Genomic DNA, 19,278 nt, shown 5'->3' on the forward strand with positions numbered 1-19,278 from the left:
GCTAAGCTAAGTGCATCCCCGTTTGGGAGCTGTCCCTTATCAAAAGAAAATATCTTAAATCAGCCTGCATGAATACTTTCTCTGTGGCTGCACCACAGAGATGGAGAGTGAGATGGGGCCTCATTTAGGAAAGCACAGCAACGCTTAATTCTGTCTTATTACCAAGTATTGCTGCTACAACTGCTTAAATTCAAACTAAACAGGACTATGGGAATGAGATTTGATTTCGAACTGGGATTTAAATAAATAGGACCACTGCACTACATTGTGCTTTATGTAAGACAAAAGGTGGGCTTCCTGTGTTTTCGATAACTCAGTTGTACGAGCGGAGGAATATAGTGGAAACAGCTGGGAACTCTTTGCTCTCTGGTTTGAATCTGGCTGGAAGAAAGGTGTTTTTTATGTTCTTTAATCAAAAAGTGAAAATGTATCTTTCACTTAGTTGTCTTATTTTCTAGGCCTGTAGACTCCTCACTCTTCCTAAAAGAAAATGCTGCAGATAATGATACAGTAGTTGTCAGAAGTTTAGTTCAGTGGTAGAGCACATACAGGCTGTATGTGGTTGTTTTCAATCGCCGGCGTCTCCACTCTGGATTTCTTCCTAAGCGCGATATCTTTCCTTACTTGTGTGTGAATTTCAGCGCGACACATAAACCCTTTGTCTGTTTTATAAAGATTATATTTTAAATCAGTTAAAACAAAAAAAGTACCAATTACATACATGTAGAAAACACATGTATCTAATTTGAAAATTTGGGCAATGTATTACTAGTAGTGGAGCTGAGCTCACAGAAGAGCAGTTGATATTGTTAAACCACGTATTATTTTTAAATGACGCTACTAAGCACTGGCACGGTGTTTGTGCAGTCCTACCCAAGCTTTCTATCGACTGGATGAGTCTCCTGTTCCATCTCCAATTCTTTCCGCACATTTCACCTGTTTCACCACCGTTATCATTAGACTATAGCCACTAATACGAGAATACTGTTCTGAAAGACTGTCTTAAATAATAATGTTGAAAAGGTTAATGATAAGAGTTTTTTTCATTAAGGTAACCATACATTTGCCTGTATAGTACAACTTATTATCTGTATCCGCAAATCCCCAATATTAATGCTGTCTCCTGAGAAACAGAAGTGTAGAGTCAAATAATATTACAACAAATCTATTCAATTAACACCCCTATGTGAACGAACACATTTAAGACTTACACCCCTTTTAAATATGTATTTCCTTCATTTCAGTTCTCTCCCCGGGATACCTGAAAATTCATTATAGTATAATAAAGTCTGTGCATGCATTACCTGTAATACAGCTACTAATATAGATAACTTTAAACTTCATTATTAAGATATTACACTTTTATTAATAAAATATGTATTGATAAAATTCCTTGTGAATAATTGTAGTGTCTGGAAAGCAATTGTTCATTACTTAATGACGATATTATTTCCACTACATTCAGGACAGTTCCAATGTAATCTATTGTTCCACTTCGTCTGCTTAGTCTCCTACTTTAGTAACATCTAATGGGGAGCAGCTGTTATTTTAGGTTTGTTGCAATTGAGAACAGGTTTGCTACAGAGCTGCTGACAAATTTCAGCAGCCAGTTTGTTGCAACTGACCCGTTGTAGCTACCAATCAGAAAAAAAACCAAACGCAACAACTTCAAAAGAGAAAGAACATTAAAAACAAATCTGGGGAACAACATAAACACAGAATCTAATGCAGAACTTTATCAAGTCTTCAGTGCTCCTCTTGTCTCAGTAGACCTCTCTCATATATTTGTGTACAGGTCAACTGGAGGTACACAGCTGTAATTTAAGTAGGGAGCTGCATCACAGCATGCGTGGGCTGCAAATGGAAAAGTATAGGTTTATTCCATGCTGAAAATAGAAGTAAACACAACGTTTCAGCTGTGGAGCCTTCTTTGATTGTGACTCGAAATAAATCTTTACTTGTTCGTTTGATGTTAATTTATCTCCATCAAATACCTAAGAGTATCTAAACTCGACAGTTGCTCTCAGTAGCTAAAGACACTGCTCCAGGTGAGGCTTGAACTCACAACCTCGGCATGACTGTGCTGTGCACTGCTGTATAAGTACCACGCACTGACCGATTGTGCCACTGGAGCTGTGCATCTTGTGTTCTTCATACAGACTGACGCTGCAGAAACACAGGGTGAAAACGGTTTCGGTTGTGGATCCATCTATACATGGGGAACACTAAAATAGCAAGGAAAATACAAGAAAAGAAACTGAAAGAATTGTGCTAACAGCAAAGGGGAACTGAGGGAGGTGGTCAGACAAGTAAATCAGCCTGGCAGATTATTTGTATCGACAGTTTTTGAGTCAATCAGCAAACAGATTTATCTTCATGTGCCTTAAACTGTGCAGTTTGTATCTTCGCTGTAGATAGGTTTCTTCAGAAGTCCGGTAAACTGACAATAATGGAGAACTAGCTGACGCACCCCGTCGTGAAGACCCTCTGTAAGGTGATTACACGTTTCAATTTCAAGTCGCCTCCTTTACACTCAATTGCAGCCCCGAAACTGAGAGAAAGCATGAGAAATGGCTTCAATTTCAATGTGAAAGTGCAGTACAGGCTCGATGGCTTCACATCTCCAATCAATCAAATAAAATTGTAGTAAAGCGATCTAAATATGACTCTGAAGTACTAGGAAAGATGATTATTTTGAGCGTGCCTCCAAGGGTCTGCTACGAGGCTTAAGTTGGCTTCTTATTCGCCAGCTTCTTATGCGTGTTTTTCGTTCCACCTTAAATGGTGCTGCTGTGATGTTATGTCGCCTTTCGCCTGTAGATGGCTCTCTTCGATCAGTACTAATCCGGCTGGAATACTGTAGACATCTTTACTGAAAAGGAATATCCAAATAAATAGCGACTGTCCAAATTATATTTTTGTATGGAATAGATTTCAGAAAATCGCAAACCAATTTTAAAAACTCACCACAACACGGACTTACACTGGGAAAAGGTGACTGTACTTTCTGCTTATTGCTACGGCCTTCCCCCCGATTATGAAAATGTCTCACAGTTCTGACACCGATGTGTGAAAGACAATGTAACAGACTATCAAAATCCTGAAGTACAAGAAATTTTAATGCACCAGTTTTTTAAATATGACCCTCTGATCCTGGGATGTCAGGATACATTTCGAAAAAGTATGGCACGAATTGCAAGAATTGCAATGGCACAAATTGTTGAGAATATCACTGACCTTGCCGATATTTGCAGGGGATACGAATGTTTTGCACATGTTGAACTACAACACGTAAAAATTGAGCTTCTTAGTCAATATCACCGGGAATGTCCAATAATGACGAACATCAGTAGCTTCAAGGAAACTTAGACTCGCACATGGAGTTTTATCTTCGAATGGAGGGTGGGAGAATTCATTTATACTCTCGTTGCTCATTAGCTAAACTATTTTAAAAATATGACACAGATTTGTTTGAGAAACTTGTAATCGCCTTAAAGAGAGTCTTCTTGAAGATGTGCACCAGCTAGCTCTCCACTGTCAATTGACAGGACTTTAGAAGAAACTGTTCTCATACAACCAACATACAAATTACACATCTTAAGGAACAAATCCGTGTACTAAATAACATAAAACTGTCGCTGCAAATTATCACCAAGCTGTTTTATGTGTCTGACCACCTCTTTCCTACTTTGCAGCGAGCACAAATCTTTTTGTTTCTTCATCGCTATTTTACTGTCTCTTTCCCCCATGTGGAGATGGATCCACAGCCGAAACTTTAGGTCAATTCCTGTTACTCTGTCTGATTGAAAGAGCTGTATTAAAGGCACTCCCATCTCTGCAGGAAAGTTATTGCTGCTCTCAACACAATATACTGCAGCCAAATATAGCGATACTGTCACTGCCTGTGGGCCACGTGTTCCTACTGTCAGTCTATTATGTCATGTTCATCCACACCCAGAAACATTACTGCTGGAGCATAAGAGTTATATAGGCGCAGTCCATAGAGCAAGAATCTCTTAATCTCAGAACTGTGGGTTCAGCCCCCACATCGGGTCCCTCTGTGTCAATTTGATCCCCCAATCCTTCTAGCATGACCTGATGGCGTAACAGTGATACCCAGTACCCAGCGAAATTCAGCTTTCTTTCCACATCGGCCGAACAAGAGTTTGTCTAAATCGAGGGAGATCTGCTCACAAGCAAGTATTAAACACTTCAGCATTTACTGTTCGAATACCACACTTTGTCAAAACACTGCCGCTTCTTAAGCTAATAAGTAACGGTTTTTGAGCACGCATTGTATTGTTAATGCTTATATTAAAAAAAGCATAAATTCACATAATGGAATTTTGATGGAACAAAGTAGTCCAGCCCCTTTACAACATTACATACCCACTGATTAAAGCTTAAAACTACAGCAGCAGGAGTAACAATAATGGCAACAACATGTTTGGAGTTCGGCATTTCATTTATTCTGCGGAAACATCGTATCGGAATGAACTGCCCGAGATAAAAGAGTAATTGCTGCTTCAGATCGTTTTTACAGAGCATTGCGTTGTTCTGTTCATGCTGACTACACGCTTTAAATTTGTCATTTACTACAAGCGTTGCTTTTCCGGGTTTTTCTGAAATTCCTCGCATTTGAGCCAGCACTAAAATATTTCATTCCCGTCGCTGAATACATCGTGGAAACGGTATTTGCAACCGAATGCTGTCACACATGAAACCTTTTTGTTATTCGGTTCTGAAGTTTGAAAATGAAAATAAAAAGGGGGTCAGTTCATAGGCTTGAAAGAAGACAGGGGTAAAGTTAGCTCGAAGTTCGAAAACGATTTTGGCACGCCTGTAGCGCTTTCACGAAACCTCTTAGAGTTGCGAGAATGCTTGTTTTGTGTATAAAATACATTGTGGATGCTTTCTCAGCCTTTACTTTTTCGTTTTTATGACATTTTTTTGACCAAGCACGAATATTCTTTTATCCATATCTTCGCAATGGAAGCACAGAACGCCGTCAAACCAAAAGCATTTTAAAGACCACGACTTGTGGATATTTCCACACTCTTTACATCAAACTATCAGTGAGCTAATTATCTTTTTTTACACCTCCGGTTTTTCATCGATGCGTAATTACGCACGAACTGGAACCCGGGGGACCGCTGTGTGCACACGTTCACAACGCGAGAAATACTGTTCAATACGGCTTCGTGCGAAAAACCCGTATATGACCATAGGAAGCAGAACAGCGCAGTCTCCCATTACCCAGACTGTAAGCACGGGAATAAAGCTTTGTTTGATTTCTGAAACCCTTCCTTTACGCCCTGTTTTCATTCAGGTAAGGGTCAACTATATTGAAAATACTACTGACAGCAGGAAGATTAAAATATTCTTTACTCAGCAGCTTATTAAAAACAGCTCCCATGATGTTCAAACCGAGTTTTTACACAGAACACTGACACAGCTTTGCATTCTGAATCTCTTTTTCTCATGCTTTTATTTAATATGGCACAATGCACTGGGATATGGGTATTCTGTTCACAAACCAATAGCATTTAAACCACAGCACCCACAATGCTGCAAGTGTTTTGCACACTAAGCAGGTCCTCTGACTTTTCCCAGCTTTGTTTTGGGTTGTGGAACCTTTCTTTATATTTTTTAGGATTTTCTGAAGATAACACTACAGGTAATACACTGGGACAGGTGGGTCAACTTCATGGCTCAATAGCATTTCAAATACAGCACCCACACTGCTGTACCCAAGTGTTTTACACATCAGACAGGCCCCCGAACCTCGTACAACCTTGCTGTGGCTGTGGCCCCTTTCTTTAATTTTTTTATGATTTTTTGAAGATAACACTACAGGCAATACACTGGGATAGGTGGGTCGTCTTCATGGCTCAATAGCATTTCAAATACAGCACCCACACTGCTGAAACCAAGTGTTTTACACACCAGACAGGCCCCCGAACCTCGTACAACCTTGCTGTGGCTGTGGCCCCTTTCTTAAATTTTTTATGATTTTTTGAAGATAACACTACAGGTAATACACTGGGATAGGTGGGTCGTCTTCATGGCTCAATAGCATTTCAAATACAGCACCCACACTGCTGAAACCAAGTGTTTTACACACCAGACAGGCCCCCGAACCTCGTACAACCTTGCTGTGGCTGTGGCCCCTTTCTTAAATTTTTTATGATTTTTTGAAGATAACACTACAGGTAATACACTGGGATAGGTGGGTCGTCTTCATGGCTCAATAGCATTTCAAATACAGCACCCACACTGCTGAAACCAAGTGTTTTACACACCAGACAGCCCCCAGAACCTTATACAACCTTTCTGTGGTTGTGGCCCCTTTCTTTATTTTTTTAATAAGAATTTTAGTTTTTTAATATGGCACCATTAGGGCACCATTACAGGCGGTACATGGGGATTGGGGGGTGCTATTCATGAGTCAATAGCTCTTCAAGCACAACAGCCACAGTGCTGCAACCAGGTGTTTTACACACCAGACAGCTCCCCTAACCTTATACAACCTCGCTTTGAGTTGTTTAACATTTCTTTCAAATCACTTGGGTTCATCAATCATTTGATCATTTTTCAGCGTGGAATAAACCTATTACTTGTTCCTTGGAGATTACCATCTGCTGATAAGATATGATCGCTATATTGACCATATACAATTTCTTGCATAAGGAATTCATATTTTGCATACACCGATCCCCCCGGAGTCCCAAGTGATTCTGGTTTTGGAAAGCTAAAGGACAATGAGCTTCACGATACCAGGGGGACAGTGGGTGGTCAAGTCTCCCCTAAACAATGGATCTTGTCAGATTATGATGTCAGTGCATTTAATAAATGTTGTTGAACTCTCTTTAGCCCAAATACAGAGGAGCCCAGACCCAGAATGTTACACATACTGACAGAGAGTGATCTCATTATGTGTGTTTGGATTTTAACAACTATTTTTATTGTTTGCTAGAACCAAAACAATCTATGTTAGACATTTTCATCTTCAGCCAAAAATACAAACCTGTGTACGTAGTGTGGTGCAGGTTCTTGTCCCATCCTGCTCTTGGTCCAGGTTGGAGGGTTGCACCGATTCTGAATCTTGTTAGCTGGTATGGATGGGTTTGGGGGTGTTGATACCAGAGTGGTCCAGGAGGGGGATTCAGGTGTCTCGGGGGCATTCTTGTTTTTCTATGAGTTCAGGTTGATTCTGTTGGTTCTGTCATGAATCTCCCCCACGCAGGCAAGCGCTCCCGCATTCCCTCGAGCTCTCCCCATACCAAACGTGCACATGTCAATCAGTCCTCTACTTAAACCCTCATCTGTCCCCCGGTCATTGCTCACGATTGAGATTCTCTCCTGGAGCTTACCTTCTAACTACGCCTTTGCCTTACTATGACTTCTCCCCTGGACCTCGACCCCGGTTTTCCGACAACTGCTTTAGCCACTCGATTTTGTACCTTCGCCTGTTTTACGCTTTCTCGGATCCTGACCCCAGCCTGTCTCTTCATTTACGCCTCTGCCTACCGACGCAACTTCTACGCCTTCCCGGACTCGGGCCCCTGCCTGTTTATTCCGACTACGCCTGCGTCTCGCGCCAACCCTACCAAGGGCACCGCATTGGATCCCTATCCTCAGCAGTCAGCCCCTGCGTGACAGGTTCTGAGTGTCTTGGTTACATCCGTTTGTGTGTATAGATGAAAAAGCTATTGAAGAGCACCCCCACACCCCCCACCCGTCTCGGTGGAAGTTGCCATGTTCAAAAAATCCTAAAAAGATAATTAAAGTTGCACACAACAAAGCATGACTGTGAAAGGTCAGGAGGCCTGCCTAGTGAGCACAACACTTGATTACAGTCAAAAAAACAATTAAAAAATAAATAAATGTTCCACAACTCAAAGCGAGGTTGTATAAGGTTAGGGGAAATGTCTGGTGTAAGACACCTGGTTGCAGCACTGTGGCTGTTGTGCTTGAAGGGCTATTGACTCGTGAAGAGCACGATGTACTATCCCCATGTACCGCCTGTCTAATGGTGCCATATTGAAAAACTCATAAAAAAATAAAGAAAGGGGCCACAACCACAGCAAGGTTGTATAAGGTTCTGGGGGCTGTCTGGTGTGTAAAACACCTGGTTTCAGCAGTGTGGCTGTTGTATTTGAAATGCTATTGAGCCATGAAGATGACCCACCTGTCCCAGTGTATTACATGTAGTGTTATTGTCACGACCACCAGCCAGCGGAGATCAACACGTAAGCGAGCCAATCAGCACCAGCAGCGGATTACTACTAACAAGCGCCGCCGCACGAGTTAACACACCTGCAATTGCTCTACCGTGCGGCACGCCGGGTTATTTATACCATTCGTACCTGATTCCCGTTGCTCGGTATTGAGTTCTCTACTTGTTGCTCAGCCTAGCGTTCTTACCCCTCTTTTGCCTTCCTGGAATTCTGCCTGCACCTTTTGCCTTCGGACTTCGGATCTCGTCTCGCCCCTTGGATTGTTTGCTATCATTGCCTGTTTTGGATTTGACCCTGTAGCTCTCTTTTCGACTACGATTCTGTCTCACGTTTTGGATTGTTCGCCACCAGTGCCTTTACCGGTTCTCGACTCACCTTCGCCTTCGGACTACGACTCAGCTCCTGGATTTGCTCGGTACGTTTACTTACCTCCCTGCGACTCCTGCATCTGCATTGGATCCTTTTCACCTCTACAGAGCAGCGTTACAGTTATCTTCAGAAAATCATAAAAAAATAAAGAAAGGGGCCACAGCCACAGCAAGGTTATATAAAGTTAGGGGGCCTGTCTGGTGTGTAAAACACTTGGTTTCAGCAGAGTGGGTGCTGTATTTGAAATGCTATTGAGCCATGAAGACGACCCATCTGTCCCAGTGTATTACCTGTAGTGTAATCTTCAGAAAATCATAAAAAATTAAAGAAAGGGGCCACAGCCACAGCAAGGTTGTACGAGGTCCGGGGGCCTGTCTGGTGTGTAAAACACTTGGTTTCAGCAGAGTGGGTGCTGTATTTGAAATGCTATTGAGCCATGAAGACGACCCACCTGTCCCAGTGTATTACCTGTAGTGTAATCTTCAGAAAATCATAAAAAAATTAAAGAAAGGGGCCACAGCCACAGCAAGGTTGTACGAGGTCCGGGGGCCTGTCTGGTGTGTAAAACACTTGGTTTCAGCAGAGTGGGTGCTGTATTTGAAATGCTATTGAGCCATGAAGACGACCCACCCGTCCCAGTGTATTACCTGTAGTGTTATCTTCAGAAACTCATTACAAAATAAAGAAAGGGGCCACAGCCACAGTAAGGTTGTATGAGGTTCGGGGGCCTGTCTGGTGTGTAAAACACTTGGTTTCAGCAGTGTGGGTGCTGTATTTGAAATGCTATTGAGCCATGAAGACAACCCACCCATCCCACCTGTAGTGTTATCTTCAGAAAATCATAAAAAAATAAAGGTTCCATAACCCAAAACAAAGCTGGGAATAGTCAGATGACCTGCTTAGTGTGCAAAACACTTACCTGCAGCATTGTGGGTGCTGTGGTTTAAATGCTATTGGTTTGTGAACCAGTGCATTGTGCCACATTAAATAAAAGCAAGAGAAAAAGAGATTCAGAACACAAAGCTGTCAGTGTTCTGTGTAAAAAATCGGTTTGAACATCATGGGAGCTGTTTTTAATAAGCTGCTGAGAAAAGAATATTTTAATCTTCCTGCTGTCAGTAGTATTGTGAATATAGTTGACCCTTACCTGAATGAAAACAGGGCGTAAAGGAAGGGTTTCAGAAATCAAACAAAGCTTTATTCCCGTGCTTACAGTCTGGGTAATGGGAGACTGCGCTGTTCTGCTTCCTATGGTCATATACGGGTTTTTCGCATGAAGCCGTATTGAACAGTATTTCTCGCGTTGTGAACGTGTGCACACAGCGGTCCCCCGGGTTCCAGTTCGTGCGTAATTACGCATCGATGAAAAACAGGAGGTTTAAAAAAAGATAATTAGCTCACCGATAGTTTGATGTAAAGGCTGTGGAAATATCCACAAGTCGTGGTCTTTAAAATGCTTTTGGTTTGAAGGCGTTCTGTGCTTCCATTGCGGAGATATGGACAAAAGCATATTCGTGCTTGGTCAAAAAAATGTCATAAAAACGAAAAAGTAAAGGCTGAGAAAGCATCCACAATGTATTTTATACACAAAGCAAGTGTTTTTGTAACTCTAAGAGATTTCGTGAAAGCGCTACAGGCGTGCCAAAATCGTTTTCGAACTTCAAGTTAACTTTACCCCGGTGTTTCCGCCAGGGAGTAAAAAAAAAAACGCACTATGGTATCTCAGAATTGTGACTTAGAATCTCAGAATTGCGACCTAAAAACTCAGAATTTTGACTTTATATCTCACATTTGCGACTTTGAAATAGCCCATATTTCATTGTCTGTCCTTTTGTTACTGTAACGGATTCTTGTGCCCTCGCCGCTCCCACCCTGCTTCGTGCCTCACTGTATTGGCTCGAACCCAGGCCTTGCTAGCTGAGGTAAAGAGGAGTTTATTTTTTATAAGTTTCAGATTTAATAATTGTGAATTCCTCTGGATGTGAAGTGTCTATTTCTGTATCTTATTTCATATTCTGTCTCCGTTTTTGTATTTCTGGTGTTTCAATATATTTTTTTAAAAAAGCCCACCGGCCACTATTCCATCCGGGTACTATGGAAGCCTCACTGGCGAAAATGGGATTCCATACAAAATAATGTAATTATTATTATTATTTCTTTTTTTCATCATGGAATAAACCTATTACTTGTTCCTTTGCGACATACAATTTGTACGATCTGGTTGCAGTGATGAGGGCACCGCTCTCCCCTGCGCATAACAGGGATGCTGGCCGCCGGGACTAAAGAAAGTGTTCTTTAGCTCAGCTGGCAAGACCTGGGCTCGAGCCAATGCAGTAAGGCACGAGCTAGAGTGGGAGCAGCGAGGGTACAAACCCTAGAACCCGAATCCGTCACAATAACAAAATGACAGACAATTAAATATGGGCTATTTCGAAGTTGCAAATGTGAGATATGAAGTCGGAGTTGTGAGTTACTAAGTCGCAATTCTGAGTTACTTAGTTGGAATTCTGCGATACCATAGCACGTTTTTTTGTAACTCCCTGGCGGAAACGGGCTTTCATACATTTCAATTAGTCTGATCAGTGTAGGACAAGTTAATGTAGAATCATTACTATGTCTGTCTCTTGTTTGTATATAAATGAATGTCTTTGACAACTTAATGTTAGCTTTTAATTTAGTTTTAGTTTTACGATGTAGGTCAGGCGTTGACATATGCACGAGCATACGAAATGTCTCACTCCTGATTCAGCTCATGCTCCATAGGAGAGAAGAGATTCCTCCTGCTTCTCGTACAATCATATCAGAACAGAAGCCCGTGTCGCCCAGCTCTGATTCAAGAGCGACTCGCATCTTCAGCCCTCTTTTTATTCGTGATCCTAATTGTCTTTAGTTATGATCAATATTGAACTTTTCCTAAATAAAACGACAATAATCAAACATGCAGGCAGACGTTTAAAAAGTATTAGGAGCTGACAGGGTGCCCCTTTGGAATAGTTGTCAGAAAATGTGAGAAAAGGAAAGGTATGTACAGTAAGCTCTCACACACAGCATTAGAGATTGGCATCTGATTGGAAAAAAAAACTACCTGTCTCCCCAGCATTTAACGGTGCTGTTGTTTTGATTTTACATATTGTTAGCATTTTAATGAATTGTTAAAAGATTGATACACAAATCGCTAAATAAGAAAACGTAAAAACCCTAGCTGTAAGCAATTGGCCATTCATATTCCTGAATTTTAAATCCCTGTGTTTTTCTGTATCCGAATGCCTGGTGCAGCTAATTTGAAAGCGGAGTCTACGATTTACTGTATTGCAGAAGCGTATTGTTGCCACCAAGGAAAAAAAATCCTGAGTTTACAGGAGTAAAAGAGGAAACAAATGCAAACACCGTTTAGAAAAAACACACGTCTCAGGCCTTAACCATGACAAGGACGGGATTTGAACCAAGACGAGCAGAGCACAATGGATTAACAATCCATAAAGTGACTCCTGATTAATTTTCTTTTCGCTTCCTCGATTTGTAGTACGCTCCTCAGTCCTTACAACCGATAAACAAAACGACTTCATGTGCCACAGCATCCTGCTGCAGGTACTGTTTGCACCGTGCATTAGGCGAACCCGAATTAAATATTTCAAATATGTGAAGAATTTCATGAAAAAGATCACAGCCAATGTCAGCAAATCGGAGCCTGTAGGCAGCTTCAACAGAACAAAACGATCTGAAGCCGCAATTCTTTCATAGAGTGTATTGTGACACTCTAACCACGTTGTTGCTATTACTGCTACTTCTGCTGCCGTTGCTTTTAACTCTACTCAGCGGGCAAGTAAAGTTGTACAAGGAATAGACTACTTTGAGCCGTCCAAATTCCATAATGTGAATTTAAGCTTTTTTTTAAATTAATAACAGCATTAGTAATACAATGCGTGCTCAGAAACGTTACTTATTAGCTTATGAAGCAATATTGTTTCGACAATTTGCGGTCTTCAAAACGTAAACGCTGAAGTTTTTATACTTCCTTGTGAGCAGATCACCTTTGATTTAGAAAAGGAAAACTTACTCCCCTGTTGCTTTCATTGCAATATCTGAATCGAGACCCAAGCGCTAAGAAAGCTGAAAAACGCAGAAGTAATAAACCCGATTTTAATTTAGATACACATTTTCTAATGCAGCCTTCATTACAAGACAGTTTATTTCTCGAAAGCGTGTTATGTAAAAAAGAGAAAAACGAAAATATATGGATGACAATATTTAAAAGATGAAGATTTTACTTTTGAGAAATTGTCATTTTATGTATCTAGACGCTTTTCAACCACTGGTTTTAGACCTTTGCTATGCTTCCTGAATCATTTTCAGTGTTATAAACTGGGTGTGGAGATAGCGATCACTTTGTAGAGCAGTTGATAGGCTGGAGCTGTTCAGACTACTCGTTATTTCTCAAACGCTTCCATCATTTTTCTTTCACGCTAGGACGCGAGTGTGTTCATGTGTTTGGTTTTCGTTTCACTGATTCTCATTGAAGATTTGGGAATTAACGAAGAAAGAATCAGTAGCCAGGAAGGCAGAAGCTTTGGTTCTCAACGATCTTGAAGACACGCCCATGTAGAGCAGCGTGTGATGATTTGTACTACAAAAGACCAAGTGCTCAGTGACGTCTGCGTTTACCGTTGAAACTTTTCATCTCAGGTGCAAAAGCAGTTGTGTTAAACAAAGCTGAGTGGCGCAGCAGAAGCGTGCCGGGCCCATAACCCAAAGATCGATGGATCAAAGCCATCTTCTGCTATACACGTTTTATGCACGATTGATAAGCATACCATCAGTTTAATGACGTGCATTGAAACTGATTTCTTCTCTCGTGTGTGCAAACTTCACACTTACGGTGCTCTTTAATCTTTACAAATATGCAGATGCCCAAATGTTTCTTTGGTTGTTCTCAGATCCTTTATAGATTCCTCAAATCCTTCAAATAAACATCCATATCAGCACAATTATGTTTATATATTTTAAAATTAAGGGACATACAACAAAAATATCAATGTACATTTGTACTGTGCTCATTTAATAATGATTGTCAAGGATTGTCAAGCTCTCCAACAACTCTGTGTTATAATTTTAAAATATTTATGCTAAGGATACACAACGGGTGTATAAGGCATTCTAACTACAGCCAGCTGAAGATAAAATTCCACACGTGAAAATGGTTTAAAACACGCACATTTCCTGCAAAGTTCAAGAGGGCTTTTAGCGGAGATTATGTTTACATCGAAACAATCCGAAGCGCGTCCCTGACCACCAGCCCTTTGTTTAACAGCTGTATAAAGACACACTCTCGTGTACAAGGAAATGTTGTGTTTAGCAGAAGTGAGTTAACATGATCCGCGACCTAATTTACCAGAGCAAATACTCACCCAGCAAGGTCTGCTTTACTACAAAAGAGAAGTAGAGTGAAAGACGTGATAATTTCACGGCATTGTGGAAGAAAACACTTTTTTCTTTGAATTCTAAATCAATCAGAATTTCAGAGCGACACATAAACGTTTTCTCTGTTTAAAAGTGAGATTTTTTAAAACTGATAAAAATGTAAAAAACGTTTCTCACTTAGAAATTTTAGATGGGGTGGTGTATTACTAGTAGCGGCGCTGAACTCACCATGTGCAATTCAGTTATGTGACGGGCAAATGGTTTAATGGATAACGTGTCTGATTTCGGTTTATACGATTGTCGATTCGACTTCTATCGGTGTTGTGTGATTTTAAATCAGGCTCCTCAGAAATAGATGTCCGTTATGTAAATGAACCGCACCTGAAAGCAAACGTTGGGTCTGGTTTCCTTTTTTTCCTGCATGCAATAGCAAATCATTACAAAACAAGGACGCTAATGTCCAATAGCGTTAGTCATTTAAGTAAACATGAATATACTGTAAGGTGTTAGTACATGGGAGTTTCAACCACAATAAAAAAGGGCAAATTATAATTACAGGCTTCAGACAATTTTTCATACAAATGTGACCAAACACTCCCTAACTTTTAGGTTTGCTTGAACCTGTAATAATAAAGAGGTCTGAAACTTCCATTCTCTGATGTTACTGTCTCTAAAGCCAGACGTGATGTTTTGCGGATATGCAGTGTGTCTTTCCTCTTGTCGTGTTCAAGATGATTCGCTGCATAAGCTCCTGACTGGGTGTTCTGTACTGCGCTGTTATTTCATTCAGATTACCTATGTGGTGTACAGATAAAACCCGACTACGTGGTGTAATCTCCAGGGTCGGCACCAGCAGCACCTGCAAACTCCTCAGCTGACCTCGACGTGATTTGAACACGCAACCTTCTGATCTGGAGTCAGACGCCCTACTGTTGCACCACGAGGTCACTTGTGACAAGTGCTTTTAATTCACCCAAAGAGAACAATCAGCGTCCCTGAAAACGATTTTATTCATTCTCTCTTGTGAGGAGCGCCACTCTTCCAACGAGGGTCTCTTCTTCCCAGACCACAGATTATTCTTTCCGCCCGGCTCTCTCACAGAGAGCAGACACACCGTCTCCACTGATGTATTTACTACATCTATAGATCTGACCCCCTACAGCCCCGGTATTCCTGGACAGGATATTTACCACCAGCCTCGTGAACTTCTCATCTTGACCTCTCCCAGGAGGAGCACAATTAACACAGAATCCTCTCTCCATTTAGCAAATAACACAAAACACTGTTTACCTGTCAAGACAGAAAACCGGGCTGCTCCAGGTGAGGCTTGAACTCACAACCGTGGCATGACTCCACTGATCATGTCATTTTACAAAGCCTGAACCAGGAAAGCGACTGTAAGTCGAGCAGTTATGGCGTTGTTTTAATACTTGCCTACTCTTTCAATTTTTCGGTCAAATCTTTTATTTGGGAGTACTTTCAATTGATGTTAATCCTTGTCCCGATGCACGATTCTGGGCCATGGTGCATCTTGAATAATGTTCTTATAGGCTTCAGTTTGGAAAAGTGCGCTCTTCAGAAGCTCCCGAAACCGCTAATGGTTACATAACACTTAATGCAAAAGCAACGTTCGGGTTTGAAAAAGAATATTACTTGCTATGAATACAAACACTGTTACAGGAGGCGTGTTAGGGCTAATTTATCTTAGATCATCAATTCATCTTACATTTCTTCTCCATCTATATCAACAGCGTAATCCCTACTGAGCGCTAATGGCAGGTCCTGGCAATACAATCTTCTTTAGAAAACATTTTTCAAACTATTTCCACTACCATACGTAAAGTGAAAGATACTGATTGCATGCAACTAATAAAATCTCTCTTCCAGGGATGTTGCAGCTAGATACAAATTACAATCCAAAATGTATCAGCTTTAAAATTTTCTTTTGGATCCATAAGACGATCAGCATAAGACTCAAAATATACCTGTGTTTGATTGTACAGCATAGATTGTACAGCATTTATGTTTATATTTATGTTAAAATCAAGGTAAATATATCAAAATATCAACATCCAACTTCACAGTGCTAACGTAACAATGCTTCTCAAACAATTCCGCGTTGTATTTCTAAACTCTTTAAGCAGAGGACGCAACAGGAGTATAAATGATATCTCCCGCCAGTCAAAGATAGTTTTCCATGGGTGAATATGGTTTTCTGGGAGTTGCGATGTTGGTCACTATTGGACTTCCCCAGTGATATTGACTCAGGCACTCAACTGTTTAAGTGTTGTTGTTGGACACAAGCAAAAGACTCGCATTTTCTGCAAATATAGAGGGTTAAGGTTTCGGTTTTAGCGGAGACAGTGTTTACATCGACAATAATAACAAGATCATCCCTGGGTGGGTTCAAACCACCAACCTTTCAGTTAACAGCTGAACATGCTCACTGATTGCACCACAGAGACTGTTGAGAGAGGCTTTTCTCCATTCACATGCAATTGCTTGCATTTTCATGCCAACCGGCAAGATTTCTTCTGCACTGATAGCCAAGAATTAAATTTCATTTTTCACAAGCTGTATGAATTTTTTGAAAAACAAGTTGTTGCAGAAAGGAAATGCATTCATGCATTAAACTAAATCAAGCCCTATGTGGTTGTGTCACAGTAAAGTGAACCCTATGGGCGAGGAATGTTCCTGCTTCATGTCCGACTATGCCACCTAGCAATACAAACGGGGTGCTAGGGCCCCTCTACATTACCACAGGTTCTTTTTATCTCCCAGAATCACCAATGCTCACACAGACCAGCGACAAGCATTTGTATTGTATAAGTGCCCTTTTTATTTTCCAACTACATTCACATTCACTGTCACCCAAAAACACAATGAAAACTGTATTCACAGCAGCAAAAGGTCCTTCCCAGGGGCAGCAATCTTTCCTGTAAAATACTGAAGAGAGGCTACTCGAACGTTTCTACTTAGTACCTGTAGTCTCTGATGGCCCACTTGAAGGAGACGGGTATCGCCTAGTCCTGTTCCCCAGTCTCCATTCAGATAATGATAGAAATCCTCTGCGGGCTGTATTACATTCCCCTCAGTTTGAATCGGCTAGCTGTGCCAGTTTCCTTGTTCCTCACCTTCAGGTGTTAAATGTCTCTGTACAGTACCTCTGTTTCAATGCCAATGTCTCTTGTTGTCGTCAGTTACTGAACCAGTAGATCCTTGCCTCCAGGTATTAGAAGTCTCTGCAGAGTACCTCCGGGGTCTTGCACTCTGCAGCTTCCCTTGTGCTGCCTGTGTCGTGTCCAGGGTCCAGTGGGAATCGGGAGCCCCCTCTGTTCTGTCTCAGGTGTTTGTATCCCACTCCTTAGCCAATCCCTTTCAGGGAGTTTTCCAATGTCCCTGACAGAATCGGATTTGCCCAGTATTTTTCCAGGAGGAAGCTTGTGTTGTTTGAGGGGTGTGGGTGTGCCGAGCTAGGTGTCATGGGACCTTATCAGTTCACCCCTTGGTCTGGCTAAAACTGGCTCAGCGACTCCTCACACCTCCAAGTCTCGATACCTAATTGTACCTGCTAGGCGGTATTCATTAGGACAACTGCAGTCGCCTCCCTTGAGTGAGAGGCAACATTGACACCATTATGGAAATCAACATAACCTAATCAACCCCAGCCTGTTACTGCCTCAATGACCCACATCCTGTAACACTAATCAACATAACCCACTCAATCCCAGCCCGTGACTGCCTCAATGACCCACATCCTGCAACACAAGCTTCACCTGGAGCACAATGGCTGTGTTTTCAGCTATGGAAACTTACCGTTGACTTTAAGTCGGTGTTTGTGTTGCTTTTTCTGCTCGATGGATCTATATTAATGCAGGCACACATGCTTCCACGGCAAGTTATTTTATTGCTGTTCACAAACCAACACACTGCAGACACCTCTGATACTCTCACTGCTTGTGGACCACGTGTTCCTGCTGTCAGCCTACTATACCAAGTTCATGCAGATCTACAAACATTACTGCTCTAGTACAGGAGTGAAAGATGAAACGAGAGGTCACCCACTTTAAAAAAGCACATTTGTCAAAACTTAAAATCGACAACGATGGGATTCAAACCCACATGTGCAGAGTATAATAGATTAGCACTCTATCGCCTTAACCACTCCATCACCTGGTCACAGAAGTTAGCCTCCTGACATGAGTTAGTGCTCAAGATGGTCGTCTTTCCTCTACTCAAGGATCATTTTCCTCTTCCACCTGCGATTTCACCATTTTCCTTGAAGATGTCAAACATAAAAAGCGCATTGAGGTCCTTGGACTTAAAAAAAAAGAAAAAAAAACATAATTGAGTAGTAGTTTATGTGGTAATTTCAGGTACAATGTAAGAACTTAGTTAACTAGTCCCACAGTAATGTAATGATAGGGGTCCTATCAATAGAAAAAAAAATACATGTAACCCGAAAACACGACAGCCACAATGCGAGAAGCCTTCCGGGAACCTAGGTAAATCACTGTAGTAGTCTAACTACTACAGAAAATACAATTTAAAAAAAATAATTAACGGAACAATTTCAAAACAAAAAGAACATTACAAACAAATCTGGGGAACAACAAAAACACAGATTCTAATGTGAGAGCTTTTTCAAGTCTTCGGTACCCCATCGTGCTCCCTTAGTCCCAGTAGACCTCATTTATCTGTATACAGCAGGGGGTCCACAGCTGATGGGAAATTAAGTAGGAAGCTGAGTCAGCATGCGTGGGCTGCAAAGGAAAAAGTATAGGTTTATTCCATGCTGAAAAGAGAAGGAAATACGACGTGGACCCTTCTTCGGGTGTGACATGGAATAAACCCTTTACCTGTTACACTGATGTTAATTTAGACCGGAACTCCAGCAAATACCTAAAAGACTACAATCCCACTACATAAGGTGTTAAGGACAACCTATACGTAGCAGCATCTAAACTGGTTGCTTTCAAAAGCTAAAGACCTGCGCAGGCTGACGTTGCACAAACACAGGGTGAAACACGGTTTTGGCATGTTTTCCGTCTCTGCCTGGGGGGGAAGGGACAGTAAAATAGCAAGGAAAATACAAGGGAAGAAAATGAAAAAACAGTGCTCACTGCAAAACAAAATTAAAAAGAACATTAAAAACATATCTGGGGAACAACAAAAACACATAATCTAACTGCGAGAGCTTTTTCAAGTTTTCGGTACTCCATCGTGCTCTTCTCGTCTAAGAAGATATCTC

At 41.3% G+C, this 19,278-nt stretch overlaps 1 non-coding gene across 1 annotated transcript; it reads right to left on the bottom strand.

Annotated features, from left to right (window-relative positions):
- Positions 1–2,040: 2,040 nt before the first annotated feature.
- Positions 2,041–2,134, bottom strand: trnai-uau (transfer RNA isoleucine (anticodon UAU)). Its single transcript has 2 exons — positions 2,097–2,134; positions 2,041–2,076 (listed from the first exon to the last, which is right to left on the bottom strand). It is a non-coding gene; the product is annotated as a tRNA-Ile (tRNA).
- Between the last annotated feature and the right edge of the window lie 17,144 nt (positions 2,135–19,278).

This window comes from Lepisosteus oculatus, chromosome 14 (assembly GCF_040954835.1).
Source record: "Lepisosteus oculatus isolate fLepOcu1 chromosome 14, fLepOcu1.hap2, whole genome shotgun sequence".
NCBI classification, from domain to species: domain Eukaryota; kingdom Metazoa; phylum Chordata; class Actinopteri; order Semionotiformes; family Lepisosteidae; genus Lepisosteus; species Lepisosteus oculatus.